Here is a 9,966-nt window from a genome sequence, read left to right on the forward strand (position 1 = left end):
ACATTTTCAAGGACTAAAGCCTGACACTAAGTCTTTTGTGTGACTCCTGAGGTACCTGCACAGCTGGGCAGCACCCCTCCTCAGAGGTCTGGGTCCCAGCTCCATAGGTCCTTCTTCCAAGTTTGTAGTTCTTAATAACTCAACCTTTTCTCTTTGTCCCTTCATCCCTAGGGGTGGTGGCTGCTTCCTATATTTTCTATCTCTGTGTTACTGCAGTTCCCCTTTTACCTTTTCAGTTCTCCAGTACTTGCCTACACAACTGCCTATATTAAATCCTTTCTATTAAACTGGTATGGTTGCAATATTTCACAAACTTTCCAAGAGAACAGAAAAAGAGGGAACATGTTCCAACTTGTTTTATGATACCCAGCACTAATCTCGACATCAACACCTAACGAGGAAGATAGAAAAAAGGAAATTATAGGCCAATTTTATTCAAGGCAAAAATGCAAAAATTCTAAACATTGTAAAGCTATTCTAAGTATCATAAAACCCAGCAATATTAAAAAAAAAAAAAAGGAGACTATTCTGTGACTAAGTTGCATTTCTTCTAGAAATGCAAGGTAGGATTTTAACATTAGAAAATTAATGTAATTTGCTACATTAAGAGATTAAAGGAGAAAAACCATATGATCATTTCAGTAGATGCAGAAGCACTTGATAAATTGCAAGTTTTTTTCGTGATTTTAAAGAAAACTTTAGCAAACTAGGAATAGGTGGGAATTTCCTTAATCTGCTAAAAGATGTCCATAAAAAGTCTACAATAAATATCATACCTAGTGGTGAAACAGTGAAAGCTTTCCTTTGATATTGGAAGCAAGAAAATGTTGCCTTCTATCATGACTTCTGTTCAACATTGTACTGGAAATCTTAGCCAGTGGCATAAGGCAAGGAAAAAGGTATAAATATTATAAAAGAAGAAATAAAACTATCGTTAGTCACAGATAATATAATTATGTATGTAGAAAATCCAAGATTATCTACAGATAAATTATTAGAATTAATAAGAACATTAAGTAATGTTGCTAAATACAAAGTCAACATACAAGAGTCAATTTCTTATGCTAAAAAAAGGAGCTAGAAAATGAAAGTTTAAAGAAGTATCATTTACAATCAAGAAATATCAAGTACCTAGGAATAAATTTAACAAAAACTGTGCGAGACTTCCACAGAAAAAAATACTACTTAATGTAATGACAAAATGTAGTGAGAGCAATTGGAGAAGACCTAAATCAATGAATGGTATTGTTTTCAAATTGATCTATAAATTCAACACAATTCTAATAAAAATCCTAACCTTATTTTTGTGGAACTTGACAAGCTGATTCTTAAAAGTATTTGGACAAATAAAGGGTCAAGAATAGTCATGACACTCTTAAAGAAGGAAAATCAGGTGAGAGGACTTGCTTGTTAAATATCAAGACTTGTTATTAAGCTACAGTAATTAAGGTGATATGGTATTGGTACAAAAACATACAAATAGATCAGTAGAATATATAGAAAATCCAGAAGCAGACATTTGATTATGACATATGGATACTCGCTTTATAAAAAAGACGGGACTTTGGAGCATTGGAAGAAAGATGGTCTTTTCAATAATGATGCTAGGACAAGTGGACAGTTAGCGAACTGGAAAATGTGTCTGCAAGATATATCCAAAATGTAGTAAAGAGAGACAAGGAGATGGAAAAATAAAAGAACACATGAAAAATATAATAAGAAGGACTAACATATATCTAATTAGAGTTCCAGAAGGAGAAAGTGGAGATAATGGAGCAAAGGCAATATTTAAAGAAATAGTGACTATGAATGTTCAAGAGTTGGTGAAAAATATGAATCCACAGATCCATGATGTACATCATATTCAGAGCAGAATAAATAAAAAGAAGCTTCATCATGAAATTACATAACAATGAAAACATATGAGAGCAGTCAGAGGAAAGGGAGGGAACACCTACAAAGGAAGGACAAGATGAGAACAGACTTCCTAGCAACTACAGTGAAAGCTAGAGGACAGTGGAATAACTTTGAATATTCAGAATGTTGAGAGAAAGTCACTATCAACCTAGAATTGGGTATCCAGCCAAATTATCATTCAAAAATAAAGGGAAAATAAAAACATAGATAAACAAAACTAAGAACTACCACCAAGAGACTTGCTCTAAAGGAAGATGTGCTTTAAGCAAGAGGAAAAAGATACCAGAGGATGGTCTGAAATTCAAATGGAAATAGACAGTAAGTAAAATGGTAGACACATATGTAAATTCAAAGAAATGTAGATCTGTATAAAATAATAATAGTATCTCATGTATGGCATTAAAAAAGACAGAACTGGAAGGGCTGGCCCAGTGGTGTCGCGGTTAAGTTCACATGCTCCGCTTCAGCTGCCTGGGCTTCACAGGTTCAGATCCCGGGCAGGGACCTACGAACCATTTATCAAGCCATGCTGTGGCAGGCATCCCACATATAAAGCAGAGGAAGATTGGCATGGATATTAGCCCAGGGCCAATCTTCCTCAGCAAAAAGAGGAGGAATGGCAACAGATGTTAGCTCAGGGCTAACCTTCCTCACCCAAAATAAAAAGACAGAACTGGAATATTATGCAGTAGTATGTGAGTCAGGAATCTCCCCAAATATATTTATTATTTATACAGGGTAATGGTAACTCTGCAGTGTAGAGGCCCAGTGGACTCCACCTTTGCCAAGTGATTAAAGTCAACACCACCAGTACATCATATAGCCCAGATATGGAGGACTGAGAAGGGCACAACACTTCTGTGGTATTCTTGCCAAAAATGCATAACCTCAGTTAATTAGGAAAAAACATCAAACAAATCCAAATTGAGGAACATCTACAAAATAACTGATCAGTACTCTTCAAAAGTGTTGAGGGTGTAAAAGATGAGGAAAGACTCAGAAACTGTCACAGATTGAAGGACATTAAGAAGACATCACAGCTAAATTTAATATGGGATCCTGGCTTAGAATGATAGAAGAAAGAGATAAGAACAAGGCCAGAATGGAGGTGACAGTTACCATGACCACCTCAGGGCTGCACTATGGGCAGAAATACAAAACTGCATTTTAACCTTGACTGTCACCAGATGGCCAGAGAACAAAGTGGTAGTTTTTCCCTGCAGTTAAAACATTTGGAAAGCCCCGGGCACAAGATAAACTATAACTGGAAAGTGCAACCAATGAGAACTGGACTCAGCCTTAGCCTTGCACACCCTGCAATTTTTTGCCTTTATAAACCCAGCCACCCTAGACTGAGGGTGGTGTACCTAGATTTAACGAGTTGAGATGTACCTCCTTGGTTTGCAAACCTTTAATAAAGCCTCTCTTTTCTTAAAACCTTATCTTTGCCTCATAAAGCTGCTCATTTTGGTTGACAGACCCTGGAACAGAGAAAAGACAGTGTAAAAACGTAAATTCCAAATAAAGTCTGTAGTTCAGTTAGTAGTACTATACCAATATAAATATTTTTGTTTTGATAATTGTACTATGATTATGGAAAATGTTGATATTAGGGGAAGCTGGGTGAAGGGTAGAAGGGAACTCTTCACTATTATTGCAACTTTTCTGTAAATCTAAAATTATTGCAAAATAAAATAAAAACAAGACCTAAGCTAAAATGTTCTAAAGTCTTTTTTATCTGAGGTAGATGAGAAGTTGTTCAGCTTTAAGACTGCTAGGCATGCTTGATAAAATTTGGTAAATTTTTAAGAGTTTTTATTAAAAGAATAAAAATAGAGGGAATAAATCCCAGAAATGTAGAGAGAAAAACTTTAAAAACACAAAAGGAAAAGAGGAACAATAAAATTCAGTCCGATTTTTAAAAGCAATAAAAGAGAGAAAAAGGAGAAACTGGACAGAGAAAAATTTTAAAGAAGGTAGAAACAAGTCCAAATACACTGCTAATCAAAATAAACGTAAGTGGACTAAATAACCAATTAAAAGTCAGATTTGTAAAAAACAAAACAAAACCTAAGTGCTATTTATGAAAGATGAGTCTAAAACATAAGATCATAGAAAGGTTGAAATTAAAAGGATGGAACCCAGGCATACATGGAACTTGATTTATAACCAAAGTGGCACTAAGAGCACTGGAGAAAGGATGGCTTTTGATTTGGGGTCAACTGGGAATCTATATAGAAAGAAAAAGATATTTGACCCCTATCTTTCCACTCACAAAAATAAATTTTAGGTGGACTATAGATTTAAATGTGAAAAGTAAAACAGTAAGACTTCAAGTAGCTGATATAGGAGGATGTTTTCATGACATTAGGATAGAGAATGAAATAAGCGGACACAAAAAGCATTATTTGTAATAGTAACAGATTGGAAATAATATGTGTCCATAATAGGAGACATATTAAATAAATTATATTATATCTATGCATAGATCTAACTTCAATAGAACCTTAACCACACCAGGTTGGACTGGGGTTTAATCAATACACTTTTGGCTTTTGCTTTAACTTAGTGTTAAAGATTATTAAAATAATCTGTGTCCAAATGATCTCCACTCAAAGTTTCTCAAAATGTATGGCTTATGGCTTTAACTATAATTTTAACTATGGCTGAGTCAAAGTATTTGGATTTATAATTTTCTCTTTCCACAAAGTGTTCTGTCATATTTTAATTTTACGGTTTTTGCTTTTTGTGCCTTGTTTAAGAAATTCTTCTATATTTACTTCTGTATCAGTCAGGGTCCCACAGGAAAGACATGATCCAGTCAAAATGAGTAATTTGAGGAGAGTTTAACAGGGAGCTTATTTATAAAGGTGTGGGTGAGTGTAGGGAAACCACAGAGGATAGTGCTGTATCCCAGGCCTAGTAACAATGAGCTTCATTGTTACTCCTAAGTCTGAAGGGGAGAGAGAGAGAGAACCAGACAGTGCACTGTGGACAAGGGCCGCCTGACTGGAACTGGGCCTTTGGATGGAGGAACAGTCAGTTTGCAGCAATGCTGTAGCACGAGAGCCAATAAATTCCCAGTTCCATCTCCTCCATTCCTCTTATCTTCTGCTGCAGCATCTCATTGGCTGAACCCAAATGGAAGCCAGAGAGCATTAGAGACACTTGATGCAGTCCATACAGTTCAGCTCCCTGGGGCACAAAGCAGAATCAGAATGGAGATTACAAAAATGGCCACAAATTTTTCCCATCTCTGTATGTGCTCCAAGAGGTGGAGTCTATGTCCTCACCTCTTGAATCTCAGCTTGGCCACATGACTTACTTTGGCCAATGGAGCATTAGCAAACATGACACAAGCAGAGGTTTGAAAGGCACTTAGATATTGGAGCTTACAAAACCGTCGTCTTGCAGTTTTTGGGACCCCTACCATCTATGCTATGTGAAGACGTCTGGGCTAGCCTATTGGATGATGAGATACATGAGACTAGTTACTCCTTCAGCCAGCCAACACTCAGAAGCAGAGTGACCTAGCTGACTGGCAGCTGACCACAGATGCATGGGTGAGCCCAGCCACAACTATTAGAAGAACTGCCCAGCTTAGCCAGTCCCAAATGGCTGACCCACAGAATTGTGAGCTTAGTTGTTTGTTATGCAGCAAAGACTAAGTGATATAAGGGGCAAATAGAAGATATCTAGCACAAATTCTAAAAAATTGTATGCTTTGCCTTTCACAGTTAGTTCTTTAATCCATAAGGAAATTATTTTGTGTTTTTTTGGTATCTAATTTAATTTTTTCTCCTATGTCTAGTCAATTGTCTCCAACAATTTATTGAATAGTAAAATCCTTTCTTCATTGATTTCTAATGCTGCCTCAATCATACATCATACATGTGTGGAGATGTTTCTGGACTTTCAATTTCTATTCCTTTTATCTATTTATCTAAGTTGCATCAATACCATGTTTTAATGATTAGAACTTTATAATAAATCTTGATATCTGGTAGAGAAAGTCCTCTCAATTTACCCTTTTTCTTCAAAACTATGGTGGTTATTCTCAATCCTTTACATAGCCAGATCAATTTTAGGATCAGTGTGTCAAATTCCACAAAATATCTTGCTTGTATTTCAATGATAATTGAATTAAATTTGTAAATTAATTTGGGAAAGAAGTGATACATTTATGATTTTGAGTCTTCCCATTTGATAACATGGTATATCTCTGTTGCTATTGGAAATATCTATTTTCTTTTTTTTTTAGTTTTTAAAATACTGGTGTATAGGAACACTACTAATTTTTGTATGTTGATCCTGTATTCAGCAATCTGACTGGGCTCTCTTATTAGTTCTAATCACTTCTACATTCTCCTAGATTTTCTATAAGGACAATATTATAAATATTGGCAGTGTTTGTTTCTTCTTATCCAATTCTCTGACTCCTGTTTATTTTTTATTGTCTTATTGCATTTGTTAAGCCCTTCAGTACAATGTGGAATAGGAGGGATGGCAACAGCTATCTTTTATTTCCTTAATCTGCTAGTGTAGTAAATTACATTTGCAGATTTTCTTTATTGAAAATCTGGCATTTCTTGGATAAATCAAACTTGTTCATAATATATTACTTTTTAATTCACTTCTGAATTAAATATAACATTTACTCAGAATTTTTGTGCCTGTTTATTAGTAATTTTGATAGTAATTTTCCTTTTCTATACTGTTCTTGTCCAGTTTTGCTGTCAAGGTCGTACTACCCTCATAAAATGAGCTGGGTAACTTATCCCAATTATCTATCTGTTGAAGCATTTGATACATTACAGCTATAATCTATTCCCTGAAGGTTCTGTAAAATTTGCTTTTTGATCTCTCATTAATTTGATCTAATGCATACTGGTTTGTCCAACTTTTCTTTTTCTTCCTGAGGCATGTGGGGAAGTAACTACTTTCTCATTGCTTCATGTTTCTGTAGGGAGGAAACTTTACTTATCTAATGCTCTTGGCCTTGAGCCTCATCTCCACAATATCTCCTCTATAGAGAAGAGGAGTCTTAGGTAACCAACGAGCTCAACTCCTTCTGGGCTCCTTCCTTCCGGTCTTTCTGCCTGCAAGATTTGTGTTCTAGTCAGCTGTCTTCTGTAGAATAAGAGGGCTGCATGCCTGTTGGGGGGCCGTGTTGTCCATCTGTGTGATGACAGTGTAATTATGCCGAATTCAGTGGTGAATTATTACAAGTCCACTTAGCTGGAGACCACTTTCTCTAAACTGCTTTATCGGTAATAAATGTGATATTTTGACACCCTTCTGCCTGATTATATTTAATGATAAAGAACTTGGGAGGGGGAAAAAAGATGTTAGTCTTTGACCACTCCTCAAATGGCAACATCTGGTGCATTGGCTGAACACTTTGAAAAATAAATACAACTGGAGAAATTAAGACTCTGGGATGGCGAGGCTTCGTGGTTTATGGCCTTAGAGTTTGGACCTTGGCATTTTGCAGCAGCCCAGATTGTGCAGTTGGCTTTTGTGGGGATGGCTTCTTCAGGTGGCTTTCGCCCTTGGGCTTTAGCAAGCATAGCATTTATGGAATTGTAATCTAGATGGGTCACCACAATTTATGGTAGTTTTGTCCCGATGTGTTTGGTTGTTTTTCTGCAAAAGGGTTGTTTTTGTTTTAGTTTTTTATTATGATAAAATACACATAAAATTTATCATTTTAACCATTTTTAAGTGCACAGTTAGTAGCATTAGGTACATTCACATTGTTGTGTAACAAAAGGGCTGTTTTTAAAAGATGCAGAACTTATTAAACAAGGGCTGCTGTGGTCTCCGTGTGTGGATACCTACAGAATGACCATGATGCTGTACCCAACTGGGACTGGTATTGGAGGAGAAACTGAGTCAGAGATGAGCTCTCCTGTTCCATTGACCCAAATTAGGTCATGTGCCCAACCTTGAACCAATGACTATGGCCAGGAGCTGGAGTAATGCTGTTGTTTTACCTAGAGCCTGGGGTAGCATTTGTCTTCTCCAAATCACAGAGGACACATATATATCTCAGGGAGACAGAGCAACCCAAAGGAAGAACAGATGTTGGAGAAGCAACTATAATGTTCCCTATAACAACTTCTTAGAGATAACAAGAGATTAATATCATACATATCCTCTTTTTTTTTTTTGACAAAATTAAGACCTTACTATGTAGCATCATTGTCCAATATGGTAGCTACTAGCCACATGTGGCTATTTCAATTCAAATTAAATAAAATTACAATTTAGCTCCTCAGTCACACTAGCCACAATTCAAGTGCTCAATAGTCACACATGGTGGTGACTACCTCATAGAACAGTGCAGACATTGAACATTTCCATCATCACGGAATACACAGTTAACACACTGTGATTTGAAATCAAATATTTGAAAAGCTTATCTTTCATGCCTGGGTAATATTCCATTGAAGGATGTGCCCTCAATTATTTAACCATTCCTATGTGAACATTTTTAAGGCTGACACACACAGCTAAACAACATTCTAAAAATGTGTACCAGAAAGGCTTTCTCCTCTCACTCTCACAAGCACTGAGTCTCATTTAAAAACAAATATTGCCAATCTGATAGGAAAAAATAGATCCCAAATCCGTTTTCGTAAATATTAGCAAAGTGGAACAAAGACCAGATGTAATTTGTTACATATCTGAAAGACGTGGACATTCCGGGAGCCACAGGAGGTTTTCATATGGTGCAGCATCAACCAACTGTTTCCTAGAGTGTGGGGGAAAGGCCACCGCATAGAGGCTAAAGCAACGTGGGGCAGGATGCACACACGTGAGAGGTGGACATCCGTGGGGCATGGAGAAGAGGGAGGACGTGCAGAGCTGCGGGTGTCGAGGAGAAAACCTGGGTTTGGCTTAGAGGGTCGCTGAAGTAAGTCACAGCGCCTCGAGTCACCTGGAGCCTCCCGGAGCCGCTGCGACTCTTGTCTCGTGGGGCAGGGGGCGCGCGCAGCAGAGCGTCCAGCGACTGCGGCGAAGGCGGCGGCCGGCTGCCGGCGCTGACGCGACCCCGGGCTCGGGGCGAGAGTGGCCGGCACGTCGGCTCGGCCGCGCCCCCGCGCGTTTGTGAGCTGGCGGCCCGTCACACTAGGACACCTGGGGGAGGCTGGGGCCTCCGCTCTCTTCCCCGGAGGGACGCGCGCCGCCGCGCGTGCGGGGTAGAGAACGCGCCCCTGGGTCCTCGGCTTGCACGCTGGCATCTGCCCGGGAAATCCGAGTTCTGACTCGATGGGTCTGGGGCGGCCCGGGCAGCTGATTCTAACGAGCAGCCGGGGTGGAGCCCTGGTCCTCGGAGGTTCCCGCCACGCCCATCCACCCGAGGCGACTTCGCGGATAGTCGCGCTGGGAGCTGCTTCTACCCAGCTGTTCGTGCCTGCGGGATGAACAGCAGGCGCTACGGGCACTTAGTGTCGTGCAGGGCCCAGCAGGTCACTGTTCGGCCAAGCCGTCTCGCGGAGTCAGAACTCTTTTGTCTCGGTTCCCCCCAGGCCATTCTTCAGGCCCAGCGGGCTCTCGAACCACGAACCGGACCGAATAACTGAGCGCGCGCATCTCCGGAGGCGGCGATTGCGCCACTGTCTAAAGGGATCCCGGAGACGCGAGGATTCGGAGATTTGAGGGCGGGTCTGCCTTCGCGGTTACCAGGAGGAAGACTGGGCAGTGAGTGTCTGCAGGAGAGGTGGCTGAGCTTTGAGAAAGCTCGTGGGGTGACTGTGACCTCCCTTCTCAGAGCGTCTAAACAGCAGGACAAGTGAAACTTACAAGACTAATTTAGTCCTAGCCTAAGAGAACCAAAACATGGCATTTATCAGAAAAACAGAAAGTATTTGTAGAATATGAGAATGTAATAGAAGAACCAAATATAGAGCTTTTAGAAAAGAGAAATAGGAAACCTAAAAAGGATCTTGCTTGCTTTAGTAATACCAATATCTAAAATATAACAAAATTGAATAAACCAATGAGTTTTACCAGGATTGAAATGAAGTATTCTATAAAAATGCC

The sequence above is a fragment of the Diceros bicornis genome, chromosome 3 (assembly GCF_020826845.1).
Source record: "Diceros bicornis minor isolate mBicDic1 chromosome 3, mDicBic1.mat.cur, whole genome shotgun sequence".
Taxonomy (NCBI): Eukaryota; Metazoa; Chordata; class Mammalia; order Perissodactyla; family Rhinocerotidae; genus Diceros; species Diceros bicornis.